Source organism: Eurosta solidaginis, chromosome 2 (assembly GCF_040869045.1).
Source record: "Eurosta solidaginis isolate ZX-2024a chromosome 2, ASM4086904v1, whole genome shotgun sequence".
Classification (NCBI taxonomy): Eukaryota; Metazoa; Arthropoda; class Insecta; order Diptera; family Tephritidae; genus Eurosta; species Eurosta solidaginis.
In genome coordinates this window covers 20,017,259-20,037,935 of record NC_090320.1, presented here as the reverse complement: position 1 = coordinate 20,037,935, position 20,677 = coordinate 20,017,259, and the positions used below count along the sequence as shown (strand labels likewise).

Sequence of the window (20,677 nt, the reverse complement as noted above, 5' to 3'; positions counted from 1 at the left end):
GTGAAACTTGGTGATATATATTTTAATATATCATAGAAGATTTCCTGAAAAAATCACTTTGATCGGAGATATATGTATATAGTATATAGTATTGTAACGAATTTTCTGCAAATCCTCTTATTTGCCCTTTTGCTAGGTTCGTATCGCTAAACTGTTGAATAAATAACTCCAATATTGAATAATGGAAAAATGGCCTTTATTAAAATACTTCACAATAACACTCAAACTGTGCAACGAATAGCTTAATAACCAAACTGATTGATAGCTCAAATCAAACTGAATTCCAGCGCGTCTACATCTGCGGCCCTTTATACTCTCTGGTTTCCTCGTTCGCATCTTCTAGAATCTACTAGCATTGTCCATGAGCTCTCAAACTTCTCAGCTATAACTAAAATTGCACAATTTTATACATCTTCTAGGCGCTTCCAGAATCTACTAGTCCAGTAGCTCTCAAACTTCTCAGCTGCAACTACAATTGCACAATTTTATAGTTTTTCTCATTGCATACTTATAGGAGTATCTCAGATATATGCATGTATTTGTGCATTGACTCTCCGCTGCTCGTATACGTACATGGTACATATATGTAGACGCAGTTATTGTTTCGTTTATGTAGATACATGATGATTGAATTATTGATGTGCATTCACGTCACTGCTTAGCATCGGCTTAGAGACAATAGCATCACCCCTTAGTTTTGCTAATATTCGTAACAGTATATACCTATCCCATACAACCGATCGTTCAGATAGAAAGATTTTTGGCAATTTATCCCTTAATTGCCAACATAAAAACGTGAAACTTGGTGATATATTCTAATATATCATAGAAGATTCCCTGTAAAAATCATTTCGATCGGAGCTATATATAATATATATTCAAAACCGATCGTTCAGATAAGGGGGTTTTTGCCATTTTTTATTTTATCTCAAAAATCGTTTAGGTATGTACATCTTTTCACTATATATTTCTTATCTTATACATCCGATTATTTGGAGATTACGAACGGGATAAGATTATTGTTCAGCCCCGTTCATGAAAGGTATGAAGTCTTCGGCACAGCCGAAGATAGTCCCGTCCTTACTTGTTTTATTTATGTTTGGATTATGTTACCTGGGATATTTTTACAAAGTTTCATACATATTTAGAAAATAAATTAAATACGATATGGAAGCTATTTTATGCCGTATTTCAATAGACAGATTTTTAACAAAGATTGCTATCTTACGTTGTCGCCTAACTCTATTATAAAAGCATATATTCTTTTGCATATCCGGAATGTCTCGAACACGGCTTGAGTCATTTAAAACGAAATTTTGTAAATAGGTAATATACTGCACGGCCATCTGCCTGGGGTAATCTGGTGTTGCTACCACAACTATGTTCTATCAATGCTGCCACCTGGTTCAATTTATTTTTAATAAAAATATATTAGTGTAGGGAGAACCCCTGACGTTATTTACATATTGTATATCCAAAATCTATAGAGTTTCTGAGGCTAAACAAAATCAAGTCGAGCTAAGCTCCGTCACCGTCTCTTGTATTAAGGCATTACGTTTTCAGGGCATTTTTCCGATATTTCCACAATATTTCGAGCTGTGATCGAGCAAACAAGGAACGCGCCCGCTTGAGGGCAATGCGCTGTCACAACGTCCATTAAAAAATAAAAAAGGGGATTAAAGAGTATATAAAGTTGTGTACATACATATATATGCATGCACATGGTATATATTAACACATTCGTTCGAATCATTTCAAATTATCTTTTTGCACCATCTTTTAGTTATTTAACATTTAAATATAATTAAATATGCTCATTACATATACACGTTCATGAATAAAAGTTATCGGACTTTGTTTTGTCTATAAAAAGGGACAGTCGAACACACACGCATACCTTTTTACTTTCATAGAAAAACTGGAGGCTATAAATGTTACCTGTAGAGGACGGGTTTCCTTAACTAACATTAAATTTATAAATTCTTTCACATCTGTGGCATGTTTGCCTACGCACACAAACCCAATGACATTGTAGCTTCGCTCAAAGGACTTGAAAACACACACGCACACACAAAAAAGCATACACTTATCTAGGATATTAACTGCAAACCTATAAAACATTACATGTGTTTTGCTTTTGTCTACGCTTTTGGCTGCTTGAATTGATTATCTTTTATCTAAAATAAGAGCGAACAATTATACTAATACTCACCGAAAATTACCATCCTTTCTATGTACTTATATCTATGCGAATGCTTATTGAGTACATATATATTATGATATGTATATGCATGTTTGCATAAAAAAAAAAAATAAATTTAAGGCGCGATAACCTCCGAAGAGATCTAAGGCCGAGCTTCTCTTCCAATTTGCGTCGTGCTCCTCTTGATTTTCCCTACAAATTGACCGGACGGGACCTACATGTTTTATGCCGACTCCGAACGGCATCTGCAAGGCAGATGAGTTTTCACTGAGAGCTTTTCATGGCAGAAATACACCCGGAGCGCTTGCCAAACACTGCCGAGGGGCGACCCCGCTTAGAAAAATTTTCTTCTAATTGAAAAACCTTATTTCTAAAATTTTGATGTTGCTTTGCCCGGGAGTTGAACCCAGGGCATACCGTGTGATAGGCGGAGCACGCTACCATCACACCACGGTGGCCGCCTGTTTGCATGCATATGTTTATATAAGTTGGAATATGTCCGTTTTATACATTTATTGAATGCTTTGTAAAGTAAGATACCCCACAGCGTTGAAGCCAGTGATAACCAGCCAGGCCTTTTTATATATATGTGACCCGGTCTATGAAAAGGTGGCTTATGACTAAAAAAACAAAAAGAAAACTAAGAAACTGAAGAAATGCATTGTTTATCTTTAACAGCTGTTTCTCGCAATTTATCTTTTGGGTCATAAGCCACCTTTTCATAGGCCGGGTCACATATAAATATGTATGGTGCATTTAATACATCACCTCTACCAAAAACTGTACCCGCTCAACTAAAAATACATTTTAAGTGGTAATAAAGCAGATACCTAATAAAAGAAGGTAGTATGAGTACTGGCTTATAAGGTAAAAAAGTGAGCATGATGCGGAGTAAGTAAGTGGTGTTATACACATGTGAGTTAAAATGTCACTGCAGTCAGTTTATACAGAAAATTACACAATAAAAGCGATATTTAAGTACTGTATCGTGGTTGCATGTAAAAGCACTCATTTGTCAGCATTACACCTGAACTCACTTAAAGGTATACACTGCATACAGATACGCTCTTGTTTTTAAGCTATTGCCCTTTTATTGCCGACCCTGCTATATTTCGCTCAATCCAATCGCTATCAACGCAACATACAAAGGCATACATACATTGGTTACCTTACGTCCTCTACTTTTCGCAAAGTGGAAATTAATGGAGAAAACAAGTGGTTTTACATGTAGTACGCATACTCTCACATCCGCATATGCGTAGGCATGTGTATGTGCAACCATGTGTAACTACATTTATTATCCTTGTATTTTATTTTATTTTTTCGCCACTATCTTTCAGCAGTTTAACGGTACTAGGTATCACATCTATATATATTTCCGTCTGTGCTGATTTAATCTGTTTTGATTTCGCTCTGTTGGATAGTTTTTTTCAACGAACCCACACAACTTCGTCCTTTCTATACATTTTCTTGCATCTTTGTAATTAAAGTTATACTTGACTCAACGGTAAATTTCACTGTATGGTCGTTTAAGAACTGTGATGCATGTTAAAAATAATAAATGTATATTAAAGGATTTTGATCAAACTAATTACATCGATGATTAAAAAGAAGTAGTTTTAAAAATACTACTACATAAAATTGTATTCAAAGTAGAAGAATGCCTAGTAAAAATATGAGTGAGAAATATTGTAGCAGAATTTATATTTCAAAACCACTACAGAAAGTAATAAAAAGTAGTAGTGAAAATAGTAGCAAAAAAGAAAAAAGGTAGCAAAAATAGTAGTAAACATATAAGCAAAAATAGTGGTCAAATGGCAGTGAAATAATTGTAGAAACATTAACAAGTATGAGTCAAAATAGTACTGAAAAAATTTTACTATTGCATTATAAGACGACAGAAAAAGCAAATAGAACAGGTGTAAAATAAAAAAAGTAAAAGTAGTAGCAAAAACTGTGCTAAAATAATAATTAAATCACAGTAAAATTATTTTAGAAATAATAGGAAATACTAGAAAAAAAAGGTTCAGAAGTAGCATTTTGAAAATGCTTTCAAAAGTATAAAAAAATAAACAAAAGTTAAATAAATAAAAAACAAAAACAAAAAAACAGAAGTAAAACAGCAGTCAAAATAGTTGATAAAACAGTAGTAGACTTTGCTTTACAAAGGCGCTAAAAAAAGTAATAAGCACAGTTGTGAAAGTAATAGTAAAAATAGTAGCAAAAACTGTGCTAAATTAGTAGTCAAATCGCAGAAATATAATTTTAGAAATAATAAGAAATACTAGTAAAAATAGTAACAGAAGTTATATTTTAAAAATGCTAGAAAAAGTAAAAAAAAACAGTAGCAATAGTAGAAGGAAAACAGTAATAAAAATAGCAGTAAAAACAGTCGTGAAAAAAATCAGTAGTAGACATTGCAAGTAATAGGAAAAGTAGTGAAAGTAATATTTAAAAAAAAAAAATTGTGCTAAAATAGTAGTTAAATGGCAGTAAAATAATTTTAGAAACGATACGAAATACTAGTGAAAACAGTAGCTGAAGTTGCATTTCAAAATTGCTTACCTTAGTAAAAGTAGTAGGAAAAACTGTAGTATAAACAGGAGTAAAAATAGTACCAAAAAATAAGGATGCCAGGAAAAGTAATAAAATAGTAAAAGTTAAAGTGAATAGCATTTAAATAACAATAAGAAATACTAGTAAAAATTGTACTGAAATAGTAGTTAAATAACAGTGAAATCGTACTAATAAGTATTAAAATTACTAGCAACCGAGTAGATCAAGCAGTAGAAATAAAGTAAAATTTAAAATTTTTGTTGTTATATCGGCTTACTGATTTGTAAGATAGCGGGTTCGAACCGTGCTCAAGGCCTAACAATAATTTTTTATCATTATTATTGTTATAATAAATTTTTTCTTAATTGAAATTTTTTTTTAAATTAGAATAGAAGAAAGAAAAAAATTTAGACAACTGCCAAAGCTCGTTGTATAGATGAATGGTTATAGCAGCGGCGCATAAACGTTGCCGATGAAGGAATTTAGCAGTTCCCGAAATGGATCTATACAACGAGCTTTGGCAGTTGTCTAAATTTTTTTCTTTCTTCTATTCTAATTTAAAAAAATTTTCAATTAAGAAAAAATTTATCATAACAATAATAATGATAAAAAATTATTGTTAGGCCTTGAGCTCGATTCGAACCCGCGATCGTAAAATTTACAGTAAAATGATTTTAGAAATTGTAGTAGCAATCGTTGTTAAAGTATTGAGGAATATGAGCAAAAGAATGACAAAATACGATTACAAAAGTTAATAATGTTTGCATAAAGCACAATTGCAATCGTAGTAGAATTGTATAGGATCAGTAGCGACAGTCTTAGAATCAACTTATATAACATTATAAAAATGCTGAGAAGAAATGAAAAAATAAAAATTATTAAATAAGTAAAATAATAGTAAAAGAACAAACAGTATTAACAAAGGTATGCACAATCTCTACTTTTCTGAAACGGATCATACTATTATGTCTGTAATATGCTAGTGCCCAAAGAAGTAAAAAGCCTCATTTCTGCTGACAGTTTTAACACAAGCAGATAACGATTATAGTAACCGAGCTCCCACTAAAAACACAAAACTCTTGCTCATCGCTGGTCGCGATTCAAAGCTCAAAACAAGCTCCCTCTGGAGGTTATATTCAGTGGGCCCACTTGCACGGAATTGAGGACTAACGCGAATTGAATGACTTAGTCTTTCCGAAAGCTTCTTTAAAGGGGTAGTTTCTATATAGGCCGTCGCACTATCCTATTAAAGGGAAATGCTTATGGAAAACAATCGTGCCAGGGAATTAGTAATAGCATAAGAGTGCATTTGATCTACCTTATGATAACCAAATGAGAAAACTAACTGGGTACATTAGCAGACCTAGCAGAAGATCTCGTAGATTTTTTACTGTTTCACCTCAGAATTCACAAGCAAAAATTAAGACTGGTGCTCTTAGATAGATATGAAACGCGATAGCGCTGGAGAACACCCATTGATATACAAATCTTAGCTACTATACTTCGCTGTCAATGTTTGTTTTCGTTTGAAATTTTATCTACATCACACTCCTTGATGAAGGTGTAAAAAAGGATAAAAACGCGTAGGAGAAGAAACTCTAGTTTTTTCTGTCAACACGTCGGCCGAAGGCGACATTAAAAATCAAAATTATAAATTGCTGAAAAATGTAAATAGTTAGTAAATTTAAAAAACTACAAATTGTCAACTGAAAGAGTGAAAATTGCTGGATGTGGAACCCGTTAGAACATAGAACCCAAGGCACCAATGTGTTATCTCATTATGAAGCCTAAACATGTTTATTTAAAATCACACAATGAAGACACTAAATACGCTTTTATGTCTCGACAACATTGCTGAAACCTCGACGTTAGCTTATGAGAATCTATCAGGGAAACAAGGCACGTCCACAACAAAAATCTGAGGGGATGCATAAACCACTGACGCAAAGATTTAGCATTTCCAATGCGATAAGTGTGAGGTAGTGTATTGGCAGATATTGTCAATCATAATGGGCGTAAGCCTGACAAAGATTATAACGGCAAAGGTAAAAAGTTTTCAAATGTAAAGCGCAGCAGTTTAGCACCTAAGAGTATACTATGCTACAAGTATTTTACCCCCTCTTAGTGAACCGATTCCGGTAGCATATGCATATTTAGGCGCTCTGAACTTTGTTTTGAAAATGTTTGACTGTCTATCTAATTTTGAGAAAAAATTTACAACATGCTCTTTATACCTTACTCTGTAGAATTATACATAACGTCTTGGCTGTTGAAGCATTTCAAACATAATGCCAAAATAAAACAAGCGTATTCTACACAAAACTGTGTGAGCCACAATGGGCAATTACCTTAAGCATATGCAAAGATTTTTGCACGTAATATATATGTAAACACACTAACACGTGCACACTTACACACACATACCTCCACATCATTTGTGTTTCTGTGGCTGCCAACGGAAAATAAACATTTTATTGTTTACCTTCAAAATTGGTTGAGATTTTTGACACGCACCAAAAACATTTACCAGTCAACACGTACACTGAGCATCGATACCCTAAAGCCATACGAAAATGTTATTTTCAGTTGTTTTCCTTGGATATTTGCCATTAAAGCTTTGCGGCGTTACAATAACACTTTCACACATTGTTTCACACTTTGGCATACAAATTATTACATTTTCGTAGTAAATGCTTGAAGAAATGGCATATTTTGCGTTTTGCAAAATTTTGTTTTAGTGTAGCATACTTTTAGGCTATTTACCAAACTGTATTAGCATTTAGCAAAACATGCAACGCGTAATACATACAAATGTATTTGTTGAATAGGAGAAAATTTTGATTGTAAATACATACCTGATAGCTCAAAATCGAATTGGTAGATGCATGGAACACGCTGTGCTCTTTTTCTTTGCCGCCTTTTAGGCGCAAATAGTTAACTTAGTTACTTTTTTCATGATAAACGCTGTGGGCTATTTTTCTACCTTAACTGCATATAACAAAATACTACTCGCATATTCTGAGCAGGTGCGCCAACAAACAACCGCAGGATTTCCCGAACTTGTTCGTGTGATTTGTAGGTGTGTATATACATTACATCTTGCATACCTTTAGGCTAGTGACAGTGTGCAAAAGAGCAGATGTCCATATGTAAGCTAAACTTGTATCTTCGTAATGAGAGAGAGAGAAGTTATGGGTGTGAAAAGTGGTAACGTGCGTAACGAATCTTTAAGTAGGAAAAAATCAACAAGGGAAAGTTAAAAAAAAAATAGTACAGGGTGTTGTATGTTGGTCCATATAAATTTGAACCAATTAAAAGCTGTTGACGGCCGTCGATGGCAGGCTTAATTTAGTGGCTGAAGACGGACTAAACGGACGTACCCTGAGATTCTGAGTGATAATTAAAATAATGTGTAGCGGATACTGTAGGCATATATGCAATGCGATGAAGCGCGGCCGCTACTTGTTATATTATGCAGGATCGCAGCTAAAACACGATATATAGAACTAGACGCGTAAAGGATTAGTCTTCCTTCTAGGGTAAAAGAGGGATTTAATATTTGCAAAAGGAGCGAGAAACCAACTTCGTTTAAAGCTGTGGAGGTGGAGATTTTCGTACACATCCTGGAACTTTATGAAACAATTGGCCGATGTGACTTAAGGGGGTTTTTAATTGCTGAGAAAAATGCACCAATAATTCTTCTTTGAAAACCTAAAGACGGGAAGGGCGAAACGCCATAAGCGATTTGGTTTGGAATTCAAGAGGTTGTGTCCGACCCAATTGCAAATCTCACCTATGCGTGAAAAATCCTGTTTACTCAGCAGGCGAGGATATGGCGAACCAAAGTCACTCTCGGATGGAGGATTTGGCTGAAAATCGGTGTATAGGTAGCTTAGAACCAAAACACGGACATAGGATACTTTTTATCCCGTTCTGGCTGGGTAATCCTGGAATGTGTTTGTACAATATGGGAATCAACCAATCTCGAGATATAGGTGAAAACGTGGACCAGGATACCCCTAGAATGTGTTTATAGAATATGGATAACAAATGAAAGCTGTTGATGAGTGCTTTAGTAGAGGGTAATCTTCATACCCCTGGCAGATATAGGCCAAAACGTGGGCCCGTGTACGCCTAGACAATGTTGATAGAATATGGATATCAAATGAAAGCTGTTGATGAGTGCTTTAGTACAGAGTACTTTTCATACCTATTAGAGACTAGGGTCTCAAGATATAGGCCAAAACATGGACCCGGGTACCCTAGAATGTGTTTGTACAATATGGATAACAAATGAAAGCTGTTGATGAGTAGTTTAGTAGAGGGTAATTTTCATATCCCTGGGAGATAAAGGCCAAAACATGGACCCGGATACCCCTAGAATGTGTGCGTAATATAAATATCAAAAGAAATATGTTGCTCGATTTAGTCGCATCAACCTGGCAAACTGATAAATAGGCATGCGAAGCCGAAATAAAGGCATGAATTATTAATACCTACATATGTACCTATTTACATACGTCTTATTCGATTTGCCTGAAATTTAGTATACAAATTTGCCTATATTAGTATTTAAGATCCTTTTTTCCGGGAAGTAGACCAGAGACGGATTGGGATTAGGATTTGGAATGGGACTGAGACTCGGAGTGGGACTGGCACTCAGAATGGGACTGGAACCAAATACATATCAGTCTCTGGGACTGGCAATAAGGGATGAATAAGAATGAGAACTTGAGAGAAGAGAAAAGAGGGAAGGAGAAGGAGACTGAGAAAGAAATAGAGTGAAACGAAGACAGAGATAGATTAAGCGAAAAAGACGGAGGCGGGAGTGAATAAAAGGATTATGAAAAAGTGAAGAGGGGGAAGGGCAGGGTCAGACGGAAAAAGCTTATTAAAATGTATACAGATAGACCAAATTTAGGGCAGAATAACGTCTGCGGGGTCTGCTAGTAATTTATAAGTAAACAAAACAATTGGTTAGCCAAACGGCAAATTTATTCAATAATACTTAGATAATCATTGGAAATTCAGTATTCATGAACTAAAAACGCAAACAAAACTCATTTATATAGCTATCAATGCATCAAAGAGATATGAGTTCAATACGCTTTTTTATTCACAAATTCGCAATTCAATTTAACGCATAACAAAAAATTTAATTTTCTATAGCTTTTGTGAGTATAAACGGATTAAAGCGCAAGTATAAAGGTAATCAACGCAAACGAAAAACGAAAAAAGGCAAGAGCAGGGAGAAATGCGGGTAAAAATACAACGCTAATGGATTATGAAAGTGAATTTGTGTCGTAGTAGCTGTGCACACCACATATTAGTATACATATATGTACATACATATAAGTATATGTGTGTGTTTAAAAAGGCGTGTAAAAAGTTGACATTATATTGACATTTTATTTGTGCAATGCCCAGGAGCAAGCACAAACATCATATAACGAAGTTATAATGGCCTCAGATGATTTGCGCTCGCAAACGACCAAATGACTTTTGAAATCACCCATAAAAATATCAATATTATGAAACAAAAGAATAGGAGGGTAATATAACAAGGTAGGGATTGAAAAAAGTTCGACGAGTAGGTGAATTTTGAAGAGATTTTGAGAAATATAGAGAGTGTATGTAAGGCGGCCACCGTGGTGTGATGGTAGCGTGCTTCGCCTACCACACCGTATGCCCTGGGTTCACACCCCGGGCAAAGCAACATCAAAATTCTAGAAATAAGGTTTTTCAATCAGTGTTTGGCAAGCGCTCCGGGTGTATTTCTGCCATGAAAAACTCCCAGTGAAAACTCATCTGCCTTGCAGATGCCGTTCGGAGTCGGCATAAAACATGTAGGTCCCGTCCGGCCAATTTGTAGGGAAAATCACGAGGAGCGCGACGCAGATTGGAAGAGAAGATCGGCCTTAGACCTCTTCGGAGGTTATCGCGCCTTACATTTATTTATGTAAGGGTTTTCGAGTTAGGTATAGTTAACAGATTTTAAAAGATGACTGAAGTGTTAAATATTTTTTTGCGAACTATAACTCTTTGACACATTTTAAGTTGAAAGTTGCATACAAATATTTTCAAAGGACTCCCAAAAAAGTCTTACACAAGAAATAAAGATTTTTGAAAAGTTAAGTAAAATTGTTATTAAAATAAACGCGTTTTTTTTTAACCAAGCAATTACAGGTAAACCACCTGCAAAGACAGGTACGGGTCCGTAAATGAAGCATTTTTATTATTCCGAATAAAAGAAAGTAGCATACATACAAACATAAATACAACGGAGTTACTTTGTAACTTAGTTAGGCCGTGGTCTTTAATAAGGTTTTTTAGTTTGATATCTAAGCGAACTTCTGGTTACACTATGAACACATTCAGAACATATAAGACTTTCACAGGCCGACCAGTTCAACCCAACGTAAGCATGGATGTTTTTAACGTACTTAGTCCCAATTGCAGAACAGCAAATTAATTTTTTAACTCAGAGTTAACCTGACATGAGGGGTCAACCTCACACATCTTAAATAAACTCTGAGTCAAAAAAAAATAATTTGCCGTGCTGCTAGTGGACCTTGAACTAACTACAAATGCCAAACCTAAAAGTATGCAAATATATATTTTTTTTGTTATAGGAATAAGTTTTGGCGGCAAATTTCGAAACATAAATTTTTCATTTCATTTAATTTATTGCAAAAAGAGTATTAGTACAACATTATTGCCCGGCTTTTCAATGCTAATTTAAAATCCAGATAAAGTTGACTAGAGTTATACCATGCCACTTTGTTCGAAAATATAAAATGTTGCTGCTCATCTCAGCTTAAGCGGCCGAAGTGGCTGGGCTAAACTCTAGTCAACTTTAAGAGAGTATCAGCCACACTTATTTGTCTAACCAGGGAGGACCTATGAACTTTAACTGGGTACTATACGGAATAGTGTAGAGAATACGATATGTTGTTGTTGTTATTGTAGCGATAAGGACACTCCCCGAAGGCCTTGGGGAGTGTTATCGATGTTGATGGTCCTTTGCTGGATGCAGATCCGGTACGTTCCGGTAACAAGCACCATAAAGGTACTAGCCTGACCATCTCGGGAAGGATTTGGTATGACCACATGGAGCCTTCTAGGCCATACCGCCCTCCCACCCCCTAGATTCATCAGGTGTTCGGGGTCGCCAGAGCCTCGGCTCACGTTCGCCACGGGTGGTGACATTGGCAATTGGGTTGGAGAAGCAATATACATATATTGTGCTGGCAACCCGATGGGTAGAATACGATATCACCTAAGAAAGTTAAATCTATCCGACACACAGATCTGCCGCTTTAGTGAGCTGGAGGATGAAACGCCGGTTCACATTATCAACGAGTCTTCACTCTAAAGGGAAAATTAGATAGACTTCAGAAATAAAAAACGAATACCCTAAAAGTGTGCAATAATTTTTTCGTACTTATTTTTTTCATTGATATATCTCGAACTTGTGTTACTCCACTCTTAAAAATGTATCTACTTTAAAGGTCATAACAAAATAATAATAAGAATGGTCATATAAAATAGTAATTCGTCATCCAAGCAAAGAAAAAATGGATCCAAGTAAAAGTGAATGGGGTTAAAAAAGTGTATGACTGATGGGCGCGTGCACTGTGAAGAAGAAATTGCTGCGCAAATAATATGAGTTATTAAATAAGTGCTTGGAAAGCAATAACCGTTATTTTTTTCAACATTTTTTATTTGAAAACAAAATCAATTTTTGATACGAGTATATGATGGCGAAATATAAAAGCTAATAATCATATTATTTAAGTACAATCCAGTTGAGGAGGCTGAGTGCCATGAAAGGAAGATGGGGGACATTTGATGGGTATTTGGAAGTATGTCACATGCATGTATGACTTTATAGATATGAGAATATGTAGTACAACGAGTCAGTATATGTCTTCTCTATTTCTTTCCCCCTTTTCTAGCGCATTATTTACGTTTAAACCACTCATGTTGGCTCATAAATTGCGTTAAGCTTTTGTTTATAAGGCGTATTGCCAAAGCAATAATGTGATTTAAGATAAAAGAAAACAAGTAAGGAAGGCTAACTTCGGGTGTAACCGAACATTACATACTCAGCTGAGAGCTTTGGAGACAAAATAAGGGAAAATCACCATTTAGAAAAATTAACCTAGGGTAACCCTGGAATGTGTTTGTATGACATGGGTTTCAAATGGAAGGTATTAAAGAGTATTTTAAAAGGGAGTGGGCCATAGTTTTATAGGTGGACGCCATTTCAGTATATCGCCATAAAGGTGGACCAGGGGCGACTCTAGAATGTGTTTGTACGATATGGATATCAAATGAAAGGTGTTAATGAGTATTTTAAAAGAGGAGTGGGCCTTAGTGCTATAGGTGGATGCCTTTTCGAGATATCGCTATAAAGGAGATATCGCCATAAAGGTGGACCAGGGGTGACTCCAGTATGTGTTTGTACAACATGTGTATCAAATGAAAGGTTTTAATGATTATTTAAAACGTAGTGGGCCTTAGTTCTATAGGTGGACGCCTTTTTCAGACATCGCCATAAGGGTGGACCAGGGGCGACTCTAGAATGTGTTTGTACGATATGGGTATCAAATGAAAGGTGTTAATGAGTATTTTAAAAGGGAGTGGGCCTTAGTGCTATAGGTGGATGCCTTTTCGAGATATCGCTATAAAGGAGATATCGCCATAAAGGTGGACCAGGGGTACTCCAGTATGTGTTTGTACAACATGTGTATCAAATGAAAGGTTTTAATGATTATTTAAAACGTAGTGGGCCTTAGTTCTATAGGTGGACGCCTTTTTGAGATATCGCCATAAAGGTGGACCAGGGGTGACTCTAGAATGTGTTTGTACGATATGGGTATCAAATGAAAGGTGTTAATGAGTATTTTAAAAGGGAGTGGGCCTTAGTGCTATAGGTGGATGCCTTTTCGAGATATCGCTATAAAGGAGATATCGCCATAAAGGTGGACCAGGGGTGACTCCAGTATGTGTTTGTACAACATGTGTATCAAATGAAAGGTTTTAATGATTATTTAAAACGTAGTGGGCCTTAGTTCTATAGGTGGACGCCTTTTTCAGACATCGCCATAAGGGTGGACCAGGGGCGACTCTAGAATGTGTTTGTACGATATGGGTATCAAATGAAAGGTGTTAATGAGTATTTTAAAAGGGATTGGACCTTAGTGCTATAGGTGGACGCCTTTTCGAGATATCGCTATAAAGGAGATATCGCCATAAAGGTGGACCAGGGGTGACTCTAGTATGTGTTTGTACGACATGGGTATCAAATGAAAGGTTTTAATGATTATATAAAACGTAGTGGGCCTTAGTTCTATAGGTGGACGCCTTTTTCAGACATCGCCATAAAGGTGGACCAGGGGCGACTCAAGAATGTGTTTGTACGATATGGATATCAAATGAAAGGTGTTAATGAGTATTTTAAAAGGGAGTGGGCCTTAGTTCTATAGGTGGACGCCTTTTCGAGATATCGCCATAAAGGTGGACCAGAGGTTACACTAGAATGTGTTTGTACGATATGGGTATCAAATTAAAGGTATTAATGGGGGTTTTAAAAGGGAGTGGGCCATAGTTTTATAGGTGGACGCCATTTCAGGATATCGCCATAAAGGTGGGCCTGGGGCGACTCTAGATTGTGTTTGTACGATATGGATATCAAATGAAAGGTGTTAATGAGTATTTTAAAAGAGGAGTGGGCCTTAGTGCTATAGGTGGACGCCTTTTTGAGATATCGCCATAAAGGTGGACCAGGGGTGACTCTAGAATGTGTTTGTACGATATGGGTATCAAAAGAAAGGTGTTAATGAGTATTTTAAAAGGGAGTGGGCCTTAGTGCTATAGGTGGACGCCTTTTCGAGATATCGCTATAAAGGAGATATCGCCATAAGGGTGGACCAGGGGTGACTATAGAATGTGTTCGTACGATATGGGTATCAAATTAAAGGTATTAATGAGGGTTTTAAAAGAGAGTGGCCCTTAGTTGTATATGTGAAGGCATTTTCGAGATATCGACCAAAATGTGGACCAGGGTGACCCAGAACATCATATATCGGGTACCGCTAATTTATTTATATATGTAATACCACGAACAGTATTCCTGCCAAGATTCCAAGGGCGTTTGATTTCGCTCTGCAGAACTTTTTCATTTTCTTCTACTTAATATGGTATGTGTCACACCCATTTTACAAAGTTTTTTCTAAAGTTATATTTTGCGTCAATAAACCAATCCAATTACCATGTTTCATCTCTTTTTTCATATTTGGTACAGAATTATGGCATTTTTTTCATTTTTTGTAATTTTCGATATCGAAAAAGTGGGCGTGGTCATAGTCGGATTTCGGTCATTTTTTATACCAAGATAAAGTGAGTTCAGATAAGTACGTGAACTAAGTTTAGTAAAGATATATCGATTTTTGCTCAAGTTATCGTATTAATGGCCGAGCGGAAGGACAGACGGACGACTGTGTATAAAAACTGGGCGTGGCTTCAACCGATTTCGCCCATTTTCACAGAAAACAGTAAGCGTCATAAAATCTATGCCCCTACCAAATTTCACAAAGATTGGTAAAACTTATGGCATTAAAAGTATTCTAGACGAATTAAATGAAAAAGGGCGGAGCCACGTCCATTTTGAAATTTTCTTTTTTTTTTTGTATTTTGTTGCACCATATCATCACTGGAGTTGAATGTTGACATAATTTACTTATATACTGTAAGGATATTAAATTTTTTGTTAAAATTTGACTTTTAAAAAAATTTTTTTTTCTGTCTGAGTCTGTGAGCTCTGCTCAGCTGAGTATAATAAATTTAATAATATAAAAATGTAGATGCTTATACATGATTTCTAAAAATCAGCCACAACTTAGTGGCAAAATAATCATGCGTTAGAGCTTTTATGTTGCCTAGGGGGAGTTTAAAACAGCAAATTGTATTCCGCTTTAGGGATGATCATTTTGGAAAACCTGCAGTTTCCCTGATATACTATAAGAGCATAGAGACCACGAGTAGGAAGAGACTATGGAGCATTTTCATAGTCCAACCGCAGACGGTTCTACGTATCGCAATAACTCGGATGCAAAACTGACACAACAGACACATCATCGGCTGCCTTTCCCGTCCGACCGTTCTCAAAATAATATACCGCTTTTTTAATGCACTCTTTGCTCCTACAGAAGCAATGCATAGTTCAAAATACCGCCACGCAGTACCATCTGTAGCACTCTAACTCCGGCGCCTAATCACACATGTTAGCAGGCAGGTGCTTATCCATATATCATGAACTTGTGCTTGGGGCACATTAATATTAAATAATGACATGATGACAGCGCCACTTATGCATTTAAAAAAGCAAAAATATAAATTGAAAATTCAAAGCGATAGCAAATATAAGATGGAAAATCCTTCAAACCATGTTGATTGGAAGGAAAATTTTCTAGCTACTAATAAATCTCAAGATATTATTTATGTATGTCATCATAAAAAATTATTTATATATGTATTATTTTTGTTAAGGCGAGTTAAGAGGCATAGCACGCATAGTAAGTCTTGGCCTAAGATATATTCATCTATTATTTCTTTTTATTGGTCCCTCCTTCCACTCTCACTTCCACTTCCACTCACATTCCTAATTTCACCTCACTCTCACTTCGAGTCCCACGTCAACTCCCTTTACAAATCTCATTCCCAATTCCAGTTTTTACAGATGTAAAATCCAAACACGCGCATTTTCTTCCACTCTCACTCCCTCTAATGTACCACTAACATTACCACTCTCACTCACATTGCTTATCCCACCCCCGCTCATACTTCGACTCACACCACAACTCACTCTGCTATTCTCATTCCCAATCACAGTTTTTACAGCTATCAAAGACAAACACACTTATTTGCACCGAATATTTTTCTGAGTCCAGACTCAGATGATAAAGTAGAACATTACCAGCCAAATATCAATAACCCACTCTTCCAAATCCTTTATTAGTCTATACTATAGTGGGAAGAGTGTACAAAAGAAAATTTCTTCCAAAATTTTACTCGGTGGTAATGGCGTGTACCGAAGAATGGGTAAGCCATTTCATCGAAGTAGAAAGAGGATATGAAGGACCAGGTGGAAAACGATCTCAGTTCACTTGGTGTTACCAACTGTCGCCAATTTATCCAATGAAGTGCCTAAGCATGGCTGGTACCACACAAACCAACTGCGAAAAGTAGGTAGCAAACTAAGTTAGTGAAAAACCATTTCGCCAAAGCTTAGATCGACTCAACCAGAACATTCGCTGTACGCTTCATTTTTCATCAAATACCCTGTTCATTGAGCCCCGCTAATAACAATATTTTAAACCTCCGCGCATCCGTGGTGAAAATTTGATAAAACCTCACTTAGCTTCAATATTACCCTTCCGATATTAAAAGGTTCGGCAAAGTACTTTCCATTACCGTAGCACCCTGCTAAAACTGCGTTCAGCGCACCATCAGGCCCTATTTGAGTATGATACTTTTTGGCATACTTTAAGGCGCAAAAACCATTATTGGCTTTAAACGGCTCAGCGCTACCACTAACTCAGCCAATGAAGTAGGACTTGAAGCAGGACAAAAAAATTCACTAACCAACTTACAAATTGTAATCCATTTTCCATATACGTCAACAATGCCACCGCAACCAGAAGCCACACATTTTAAAGGACTACTTTCCATAGCAAGATCCAGTAAAAGTTGGCCATATTTAAAAGCGAATAACTCAACTGCCTACTAAAGCATGTTGCTATCGAGATGGTTAACTCATATTAGCTTTCTACATTCTTTCGTTTGCTCTTCTTACACCTTCTTCCACCTTTCTCATTCCTTTATCTACCCTGCGCATTCGTTTACATTTTTTTATTTTTGTTGTATCCTTTTACTGCCTTGACTTTTTACCTGCCGCTAGCTGCGATGAGTGATTGTTGTGCTTTCGCTTGCTATGTGTACCCTTTCATCTGGTATGATTTTATGATTCTACTTTATATTTATTATTTTTCAAGCCAACATATGTAGTGGTTTTGTCGAAGCTCATGTTTTCTTATTTGCTGTATTTGTTCCTGGCAGCGCCTAATCGCGAAATGGTGGTTTGCATATTTTATAAACAATCTCATCGATATCAAAATGTATGTAACCATGCGTATGGTTGAACAAATATGCATTAGATTGGGTTGGTCCCCATACGAAATAAATAAGTTGTCAGAGTCTGCCCCTAATTTTACAGCTTACAACTGGTTAAGCACAAAAAGCTATAATAAAACGAGCTCGGATCTCAAAAAGGGCATTAGAAGGAATAACAGAGATTCTCAAGACAAACATTTTTACATATAAAATTGAAAAAATCAGACATAATAAAATAACCAAGTTACATGAAAAAAAACACAGTTTCGGCTGTAATTGAAGGGATCCTCAACTCGATGGGTGTCTCAATGCAAAACAGAGCTAGTCAAACTTGTCTCTTCCTCTTCTTAAATAGCTTATGAAACGTTGACAAAATCTGTTCTCCTTTAGCTTTTGAAGTCCCTCTATACATCGTTATTTCCCATGCTGTGGGAAACGGTGCCTCCTTACGAGATAGGATATTAAACTTAAGGTGTTAAGGAAACTATGCTGTAGTTCACACCTGTTTGACTTCGCTTAAACTTTGCTCAATAAAAAGTAAATAAGCTGGTGTTCTGTATTCACAGCATTGTTCAACAATGATTCGAACGGTATTTATTAGATGAACACAGGATCGGTTTTGTCTAAAGCCAAACTGATTTTCTCTTAGAGTTCCGTGCATCTTGAATTCGGGACAGTAAGATAGTGGAGAATACTTTGCTAGGAATCAGGTAATACCTCTGTAATTGTTACAATCAGAGGTATCTCCCTTTTTTGCGACTTTTACAAATATGCCTTTATTCCACTGATGAGGGTAGGATTCTTTTTCCCATACCTGACGGAAGATTACTTTTTATTGACTTTAAAAAAGCTTTTGATAGCGTCGACAGGAAATACATTTGGGAAATACTACGAAAATGAGGGATGCCAAATAAAATAGATAACATTATAAGGGCAATGTATGCTGAATTAAAGTGCCGGGTCAGTCACGATGGGTGCCTCTCAGAACCTTTCGAAGTTAAAAGCGTGGTACGACAGGGATGCATACTCTCGCCGCTCTTGTTCATCTTGACATTAGACGAGATTATAAGGAACGCAGAAAATGGTGGGCACGGTGTACAGTGGACGCCTTTCACTCAGCTAGAGGACTTAGAATCACAGAAGAACTGACCTTCAAAACAATTTAGAAGCTGTTAACATACGTGCAAAGGATGCCGGACTGAGCATCAATACAGCGGAAACGAAAGGCATAAGATACGGCTATAGTATTTCATCAAGGCCATTAATACTAGGTTCAAACACACACCAAATTGGCAATTTATACTATTTGGGCAATTTATTACGCAATTTGTCATATAATAAATTGTAATAATAAATTGCCAATTTAAAAAAATTGCGTAATAAATTGTTTCAAACTGCAAATGCAACATTGTAAAGTGTGTTTATTGAGTATACTTAAACGTCAGTTACGCATGGCTGAACTATATGGTTGGCTCGTCTCATCAGCTGATTTTATGTCTTTCATTTCACTGGAGTAGGGATTGTAAAAAGAAGATGGCAAAATCAAAATGAAATCAAAATGAAACCAAAACATTGAACACATTTTCTTACAACACACAAAAATTTCAAAGTTTTATGTTTTCATTCCATTTCATTCGCCTAATAATGTGCGTGTTCATTTTGACAGTCTGAACAAAGGTATGTTCTTGCTGTAGCGATGAGCCAACCAGTTATCAAATTACTATTGTGTAAGCTAAATCGAGTTGTATGAACAGCACTCAATTCAAATCGAAATTTCCTCAATTTATTTTTCTGTTTGAACATAGTATAATGCTTACGGTTGACGAAAATGAAATCGAAGGTGTAGAGTCCGTTGTTTATCTTGGTAGTATTGTCTGAAATAAAAGCGGTGCAGATGAGGACGTTCGGTCTCGCATAAACAAAGCAAAAATGGCTTTGGGGCAACTGACAAACGTGTAGAGGTCCAGCCAAATATCTTTAAAAAAGAAGTTACGACTTTTTAATTCGAATGTTAAATCAGTACTGTTTTATGCTTGCGAGACGTGGAAAAGCTCAACTTTAATTTAGAAACGTCTACAAGTTTTTATTAATAAATGTCTGCGCCGAATCCTGAACATTCGATGGCCGGAAAGAATTTCAAATGACGACTTATGGTCTAGAACAAATCAACCTAAGGCTACCTCAGAAATAACTAAGCCTAAATGGTTGTGGATTGGTCACACTCAGAAAAGACTTACAGTAAATATAGCCAGACAAGCGTTGCGATGGAATCCACAAGGAAGCCGACGACCTGGTGCACCTGCGAAAACTTGGCGCAGAACTGTGGATAAAGAACTCGAAGACGCAGGATACACGTGGAATGGTATCACAAGGACCGCACCTAACAGAATACGATTTAAGTCGGGGGTCGAGGCCCTATGCTCCAATAGGAGTTGAGGAAGATGATGATGATGAAACTTTGCTCATTAGAAGCTAATAATAAGACTAGTAAAGGAAAGACTGGCATTTACTGACACTTTTATTGAATTCTTAGTATTTCAAAAAAGATTTCTTGTTTCATAGTAAAATTTCATTGCAATTCTCCTTCATCAGAACATATGATTTTTTTCATTCTAGAAATACTCGAAAGTCAATTTAGCAACGTTGTCTTCTATTTCTTTTATCTATACGAATAGTCACTTACAACACAGCAAACATTCGGAGAGTTATACTAGTATTGGTAAGTCATAAACGAGTTACAAT

At 36.3% G+C, this 20,677-nt stretch overlaps 1 protein-coding gene across 39 annotated transcripts in view; it reads right to left on the bottom strand.

Moving 5' to 3' along the window:
* The window catches only part of Lar (tyrosine-protein phosphatase Lar), a 1,659,242-nt gene that overhangs the window by 830,966 nt on the left and 807,599 nt on the right, over positions 1-20,677 (bottom strand). For 2 of the 39 annotated variants that reach the window (XM_067764607.1, XM_067764608.1), the window contains exon 1: positions 7,615-7,696. The exons of the other annotated variants lie outside the window; for them this stretch is intronic. The gene's annotated coding sequence lies outside the window, so the exon portion shown is untranslated. Of the gene's footprint in view, positions 1-7,614; positions 7,697-20,677 lie in introns of those variants that run through there. 39 annotated transcript variants of the gene reach the window in all.